We start from the raw sequence: 8,821 nt of genomic DNA on the forward strand, positions 1-8,821 counted from the left end.
TACTGCCACACAGAGTAGCACTACATCTGTACTGCCCCTCAATGTGTCACTAAATCAGTACTACCCCACTGTGTATTACTACATCAGTACTGCCCCACAGTGCGTCACTACTTCAGTACTACCCCACAGTGTTGTCACTACTTCATACTACCCCACAGTGTATCACTAACACAGTACTGCCACACAGAGTAGCACGACATCTGTACTGCCCCTCAATGTGTCAGTAAATCAGTACTACCCCACTGTGTATTACTACATCAGTACTGCCCCACAGTGTGTCACTACATCAGTACTGCCGCAGAGTGTGTGACTACATCAGTACTGACTCACTGTGTGTTACTGCATCAGTACTGCCCCACAGTGTATCACTAAATCAGTACTGACAACAGTGCATCATTACGTCAAAACTGCCCCACAGTGTTTCAGTACATCAGTACAACTCCAGAGTGTGTCACTACATCTGTACTACCCCATAGTGTATCACTAATCTGTACAGCCACACAGTTTATCACTACGTCAGTACTACCACACAGTGTGTAACTAGTTCAGTACGGCCCAACAGTGTATCACGACATCAGAACTGCCCCACAGTGTGTCACTACATCAGTACTACCCGACAGTGTATCACTACATCAGTACCGCCTCACAGTGTGTCACGACATCAGTACAGCCCCACCAGAGTGTCACTACATCAGTACCGACCCACAGTGTGTCACTACATCAGTACTGCAACAAGTGTATCAGTACTGCCTCACAGTGTGTCAGTAAATCAGTATTATCCCCAGAGTGTATCATTACATCACTACTGCCACACAGTGTGTAACTACATCAGTACTACCCACAGCGCGTCACTACATCAGTTTATCCCCTCAGTGTATCACTAGATCAGTACTGCCCCACAGTGTATCTCTGCATCAGTACTGCCCACCTTGCGTCACTACATCAGTACTACCCCACAGTGTATCACTACATCAGTACTGCCCCACAGTGTTTTAGTACATCATTACTACTCCAGAGTGTCTGACTACATCAGTACTACCCCACCGCGTAGCACTACATCAGTACTGCCCCACAGTGTCGTTACATTCCTACTATCCCAGAATGCCTCACTTCATCAGTGCTACACCATTTGTGTATCTCTTTATCAGTGGAGCTCCACAGTGTGTCACGACATCAGTACTACCCCGCAGTGTGTCACTATATCAGTTTTGCCCCACAGTGTATCAATACGTCAGTACTACCCAACAGTGTGTTACTATCTCAGTACTGCCCCAGAGTGAACCTCTACATCTATACTGCCCCACAGTGTATATCTACATCAGTACTACCCCACAGTGTGATACTACCTGAGTACTGCCCCACAGTGCATCACTACAACTGTACCGCCCCACAGTGTGTCACTAGAACAGTACTGCCCACAGTGTATCACTAAATCTGTACTGCAGTCAGTGTGTCACTACATCAGAACTGTCCCACAGTGTATCACTATATCAGTACCACCACACCTTGGGTCACTTCATCAGTACTACACAGAGTGTATCACTCCATCACTACTGCCCCACAGTGTGTCACTACATTAGTACTACCCAACAGTGTGTCACCACATCTGTACTACCCCACAGTGCATCACTGCATCAGCACTGCCCACAGATGTCACAACATCATTACTGTCCCACAGTGTGTCTCTACATCAGTACAGCTCCACAGCTATCTCTATATCCGTACTGCTCCACAGTGTGTCAATCCATCTGTACTGCCCCACAGTATGTCACTAGATCAGTACTACCACCCTGTGTATCACTACTTCAGTACTGCCCCATAGTGTGTCTCTGCATCAGTACTGCCCACCTTGCGTCACTACATCACTACTAGCCCACAGTGTATCATTACATCAGTTTGCCCCACAGTGTGTCACTACGTTAATACTGCCCCACAATGTGTCACTACTTCAGTACTACCCCACAATGCATCAATACATCAATACTGCCTCACAGTGTGACACTGCATCAGTACTGCCCTACAGTGTATCACTACATGAGTTTTACTCCTCAGGGCATCTCAACATCAGTGTTGCGCCACACTGTGACACTACATCAGTTCTACCCCACATTGGATCACTACCACAGCACTGCCCCACAGTTGTCACTACATGATTACTGGCCCACAGTGTGCCACTACTTCAGTACTGCCCACCAGTGAGTCACTAGATCCTTACTGCCCCCCAGTGTATCACGACATCAGTACTGCCCCACAGTGTTTCCGGAAATCAGTACTACCCCACAGTGCATCTGTACATCAGTACTGCCGCACAGAGTGTCACTACATCAGTACTGACCCAAAGTGTGTCACTACATTAGTTCTGCCCGAGTTTATCAGTACATCAGTACTGCTCCACAGTGTATCACTACATCAGTACTGCCCCACAGTGCGTCACTAAATCAGTACTTCCCTACAGTGTGTCACTACATCAGTACTACCCCACAGTGTTTCAGTACATCATTACTACCCCAGAGTGTAATACGAAATCAGTACTTCCCCACAGTGTGTTCCGACATCAGTACTGTCCCACAGTGCATCATAACTTCAGTACTGCCCCACAGAGTTTCAATACATCATTACTAACCCACATTGTGTCACTACATCAGTACTACCCCACATTGTATCACTACATCAGTACTACCCCACATTGTATCACTACATCAGTACTACCCCACAGTGCGTCACTACATTACTACTACCCCACAATTCCTCGCAACATCAGTAGTACCCCACTGTGTCACTTTATCAGTGTAGCCCCACAGTGTGTCACGACATCAGTACTGTCCCACAGTGTGTCACTAAATAAGTACTGTCCCACAGTGTATCACTACATCAGTACTGCCCCACAGTATGACACTACGTTAGTACTTTCCCACAGTGTGTCACTACATCAGTACTGACAACAGTGCAGCATTATATCAGTACAACCCCACAGTATTTCAGTTCATCAGTTCTACCCCACTGTGTCTCACTACGTCAGTACTACCACACAATGCCTTATTACATCCGTACTACCCCACAGTGTGTCAGTTGAACAGTAGAGCCCCACAGCGTGTCACGACATCAGTACTACCCCACAGTGTGTTACTATATCAGTACTGCCCCACAGTGATTCACTACATCAGTACTACCCCATAGTGTGTTTCTACTTCAGTACTGCCCCACAGTGATTCTGTACATCATTACTACCCCAGAGGGTGTCACTACATCAGTAGTACCCTACAGCGTAGCACTACATCAGTACTACCCCACAGCGTGTCGCTACATTACTACAATCCCAGAATGCCTCACTACATCAGTACTACCCCATTGTGTATCTCCTTAGTAGTAAAGCCCCGTAGTGTGTCACGACATCAGTACTCACCCACCGTGTGCCACTTCATCAGTATTGCCCCACCGTGTGTCACTAAGTCAGTACTGCCCCACAGTGTGTCACTACATCAGTACTGGCCCACAGTGTTTCAGTACATCAGTACAACCTCAGAGTGTGTCACTACATCAGTACTACGCCATAGTGCATCACTAATCTACACTGCCCCACAGTGTGTTACTAGCTCAGTACTGCCCCACAGTTTATCACTACATCAGTACCGCCCTACAGTGTGTCACCACAACAGTACTTCCCCACAGTGTATCACTACATCAGTACTGCAGCACAGTGTGTCACTACAAGAGTACTGCCCCACAGTGTATCACTACATCAGTACCGCCCCACAGTCTGTCACTACATCAGTACCGCCCCACAGTGTGTCGCTACATGAGTACCACAACAAGTGTATCAGTACTGCCTCACAGTGTGTCAGAAAATCAGTATTAACCACAGAGTGTATCACGACATCACTACTGGCCCACAGTGCGTCACACAGTATACACACAGTGCGTCACTACTCAGTACTACCCCACAGTGTATCAATAAATTAGTAGAACTCCACAGTGTAGCTCCACATCAGTACTACCCCACAGTGTGTCATACATCAGAACTACCCGACAGTACATCACTATATCTGTTCTGCCCTGCAGTGTGTCACTACTTTGGTACTGTCCCACAGTGTTTCAGTATATCATTACTACCCCACAGTGTATCACTAAATCAGTCGTGTCCCACAGTGTGTCACTTCATCAGTACTGAACCACAGTTTTTCAGAAAATCATTACTACCCCACAGTGTGTCACTTGAACAGTACTACAAAACAGCGTGTCGCTACATCAGTACTACCCCACAATGCCTCACTTCCTTAGTTTAATGCAGTGTCACTGTATCAGTACTTCCGCACATTGCGTCATTACATCAGTACTGCCCCACAGTTTGTCATTAGATCACTACTGCCCCACAGTGTTTCAGTACATCAGTACTAACCCACAGTGTATCACTACATCAGTACTGCCCCACAGTGCGTCACTACTTCAGTACTCCCCCCAACGGTGTGTCACTACGTCAGTACTACCACACAGTTCATCATTAACTCAGTACGGCCACACAGTGCAACACTACTTCAGTACTGCCCCACAATGTGTCACTCTATCAGTACTACCCCAGAGTGTATCACTACATCAGTACTACCCCACAGTGTGTCACTACATCAGTACTACACCACAATGCCTCACCTTCTCAGTATTACCGCACTGTGTATCGCAGAATCAGTACTGCCTCACATTGTGTCCCAACATCAGTACTGCCCCGCAGTTTCTCACTACGTCAGTACTGCCCCACAGTCTGTCCCTACATCAGTACTGACCCACAGTGTATCACTACATCAGTACTGCCCCACAGTGCATCACTAAATCAGTACTGCCCTACAGTGTGTTCCTGCATCAGTACTGCCCCACAGTGCATCACTACTTCTGCACTGCCCACAGTGTTTCAGTACATCATTACTACCCCAGAGGGTGTCACTACATCTGTACTACACCACAGCGTATCACTACATCAGTAATACCCCACAGCGTGTCACTACATCACTACTACCCAACAATACCTCACAACATCAGTACTACCCCACTGTGTGTCACTTTATCAGTAGAGCCCCACAGTGTGTCACGACATTAGTACTGCACCACAGTGTGTCACAACATCAGTACTACCCAACCGTGTGTCACCACATCAGTACTGCCCCACAGTGTGACACTACATCAGTACTGCCCCGCAGTGTGTCACTACATCAGTACTGCCCCACAGGGCATCACTAATTCAGTACTGCCCTACAGTGTTTCAGTACAGCATTAGTACCCCACAGTGTGACTCTATATCAGTACTACCCCACATTGTAGCACAACATCAGTACTACCCCACAGTGTATCACTACATCACTACTACCCCACAATGCCTCACTACATCAGTTCTACCCCACTGTGTCTAACTTTATCAGTAGAGACCCACAGTGTGTCACGACATCAGTACTACCCCACCGTGAGTCACTACATCAGTACTGCCCGGCAGTGTGTCACTACATCAGTACTGCCCCACAGTGTGTCACTAAATCAAGACTGCCCACAGTGTGTCACTACATCAGAACTAACAACAGTGCAGCATTACATCAGTGGAGGCCCACAGTATTTCTGTACATCAGTACTACCCCACTGTGTCTCACTGCATCAGTACTGCCCCACGGTGTGTCACTACATCAGTACTACCACACAATGCTTCATTACATCCGTACTACGCCACAGTGTGTCAATTTAACAGTACAGCCCCACAGCGTGTCACGACATCAGTACTACCCCACAGTGTGTTACTATATCAGTACTGCCCCACAGTGTATCACTACATCAGTACTACCCCATAGTGTGTTACTACTTCAGGACTGCCCCACAGTGTTTCAGTAAATCATTACTACCCCAGAGGGTGTCACTACATCAGTACTACCCCACAGTTTATCACTACATCAGTAATTCCTCACAGTGTGTCACAACATCACTAATACCGCACAATGCCTCACAACATCAGTACTACCCAATGTGTGTCACTTTATCAGTAGAGACCCACAGTGTGTCACTACATCAGTACTGCCCCACAGTGTGTCACGACATCAGTACTACCCAACCGACTGTCACCACATCAGTACTGCCCCACAGAGTGTCACTACATCAGTACAACCCGACAGTATGTCACTACAGCGGTACTGCCCCACAGTGTGTAACTACATCAGTACTGCCCCACAATGTATCACTACATCAGTACTACCTCACAGTGTCACTGCATCAGTACTGCCCCACAGTGTCACTACATCAGTTCTGCCCCACAGTGTGTCACTACATCAGTATTGCCCCAAAGTGTGTCACTTCATCAGTACTGCCCCACAGTGCATCACTACCCCAGTACTGCCCCACAGTGCATCACTACATCAGTACTGCTCCACATTGTTTCGGTACATCATTACTACCCCATAGTGTGTCTCTACATCATTACTACCCCACAGGGTATCACTACATCAGTACTACCCCACAGTATGTCACTTCATCAGTACTACCCCACAATGCCTCACTACCTCTGTACTACTGCACTTTGTGTCACTACATCAGTCCTGCCGCATAGTGTCTCACTACATCAGTACTGCCCCACAGTGTGTAATTACATCACTACTGCCCCATAGTGTTTCAGTACATCAGTACTACCCCAGAGTGTATCACTACATCAGTACTGCCACACAGTGCGTCACTACATCAGTGCTACCCCACAGTGTCTCAATACATCAGTACTGCCCCACAGTGTATCACTAAATCAGTACTGCCCCACAGTGTAGCACTATTTCAGTACTGCCCCAAAGTGTGACTCTACATCAGTACTCCCCGACAGTGTATAATTACATCAGAACTGCCCGCAGTGTGTCACTACATCAATACTGCCCCACAGTGTTTCACTACGTCATTTCTACCCCACAGTGTATCACTAAATCAGTACTGCCCCACAGTGAGTCACTACATCAGTACTACCACACAGTGTATCACTCAATCAGTACTGCCCACATGTGTCCATATATCAGTTTTGCCCCACAGTGCATTATTACATCAGTACTGCCCCACAGTGCATCACTGCATCAGTATTGCCCCACAGTGTTTCAGTACATCATTACTACCCCACAGTGTTTCACTACATCAGTACTGCCCCGCAGTGTATCACTTCATCAGTGCACCCCACAGTGTTTCAGTACATTAGTACTACCCCACTGTGTATCAGTACATCAGTACTACCCCATAGTGTGTCACTACATCAGTACTAACCTACAGTGTGTCACTACTTCAGTACTACCCCACAGTGTGTCACTACATCAGTACTGCACCACAGTTTGTCACTACATCAGTACTGGCCCACAGTGTATCACTGCATCAGAACTGCCCCACAGTGTCACTACATCAGTACTTTCCGCAGTGCATCATTACATCAGTACTGCCTCAGGGTGTTTCTTTACGTCAGTACTACCCCACAGTGTATCTCTGCATCAGTACTGCCCCAAAGTGTGTCACTACATCTGTACTACCCCACAATGCGTCTCTACATCACTGCTACCCACTGCGTGTCACTTTATCAGTAGAGCCCCACAGTGTGTCACGACATCAGTACTACCCCACAGTGTGTCACTACATCAGTACTACCCCACAGTGTGAGACTACATCAGTACTGACCCACAGTGTGTCTGTACATCAGTACCTACCAACAGTGTATCACTACATCAGTCCTGCCCCACAGTGTGTCTCCACATCAGTACCACCCCACAGTGTGTCACTACGTCAGTACTCCCCGACAGTGTATCACTACATCAATACTGCCCAGAGTGTGTTACTACATCAGTACTGCCCCACTGTGTTTCAGTACATCATTACTACCCCTCAGTGTATCACTACATCAGTACTGCGCCACATGTTTCCAGACATCAGTTTTGCCCCACAGTGCATCACTACATCAGTACTGCCCCCCACTTCATACTATATCAGTACTGTCCCACAGTGTTTCTGTACATCATTACTACCCCACAGTGTTTCACTACATCAGTACTACCCCACAGTGTATCTCTACATCAGTACTACCCCACAGTGTGTCCCTACATCAGTCCTGCCCCGCAGTGTGTCCCTACATTGTACTACCCCACAGTGTATATCTACATCAGTACTACCCCACAGTGTATCACTACATCAGTCCTGCCGCCCAGTGTGTCACTGCATCAGTACTGCCCCACAGTGTATTACTACATCAGTACTACCCCACAGTGTGTCACTGCATCAGTACTGCCCCACTGTGTATTACTACATCAGTACTACCCCGCAGTGTTTCACTGCATCACTACTACCCCAGAGTTTGTCTCTCCATCAGTCCATCCCCACAGTGTTTCTCGATATCAGTGCTACCCCACCTACAATGTGTCACTCACTTAATTCTACCGTCTGTTTTTGTGACTACTTCGATATTCTACTCCATTTGTGTAACCTCCATCCCACTTCAAGGCCGTCTGCTTCCCCTGCCCTTCCTCCTGTTTTCTCTCCCACCTCGTTCCCTCTAGCCAACACTCCTTGGCCACTCGCTTGGTTTTCTCGCTGTGATCAACGTCTCCTGCAACCCCTTCCCTTCCTTTGTATGTTTTTTTTTACGCACTGCTCACTCTTTCCGTCGGATTGGCTCTCCTCTCCTCCCTCCACATGTTCTCCGCTCCACCCACGCCTGAGCTGGATTCTTGCTTCCTGCACTCTTCCAGAAATTGAGTTTATCATCACCCTACCGACATATTCCGCCACTTGTCTGTCTTCACCTGCTTACCTGTTCTCTTCCCTTTCTGAAGCTGTCTCTTTCCTC

Source organism: Pristis pectinata, chromosome 44, assembly GCF_009764475.1.
Source record: "Pristis pectinata isolate sPriPec2 chromosome 44, sPriPec2.1.pri, whole genome shotgun sequence".
Classification (NCBI taxonomy): Eukaryota; Metazoa; Chordata; class Chondrichthyes; order Rhinopristiformes; family Pristidae; genus Pristis; species Pristis pectinata.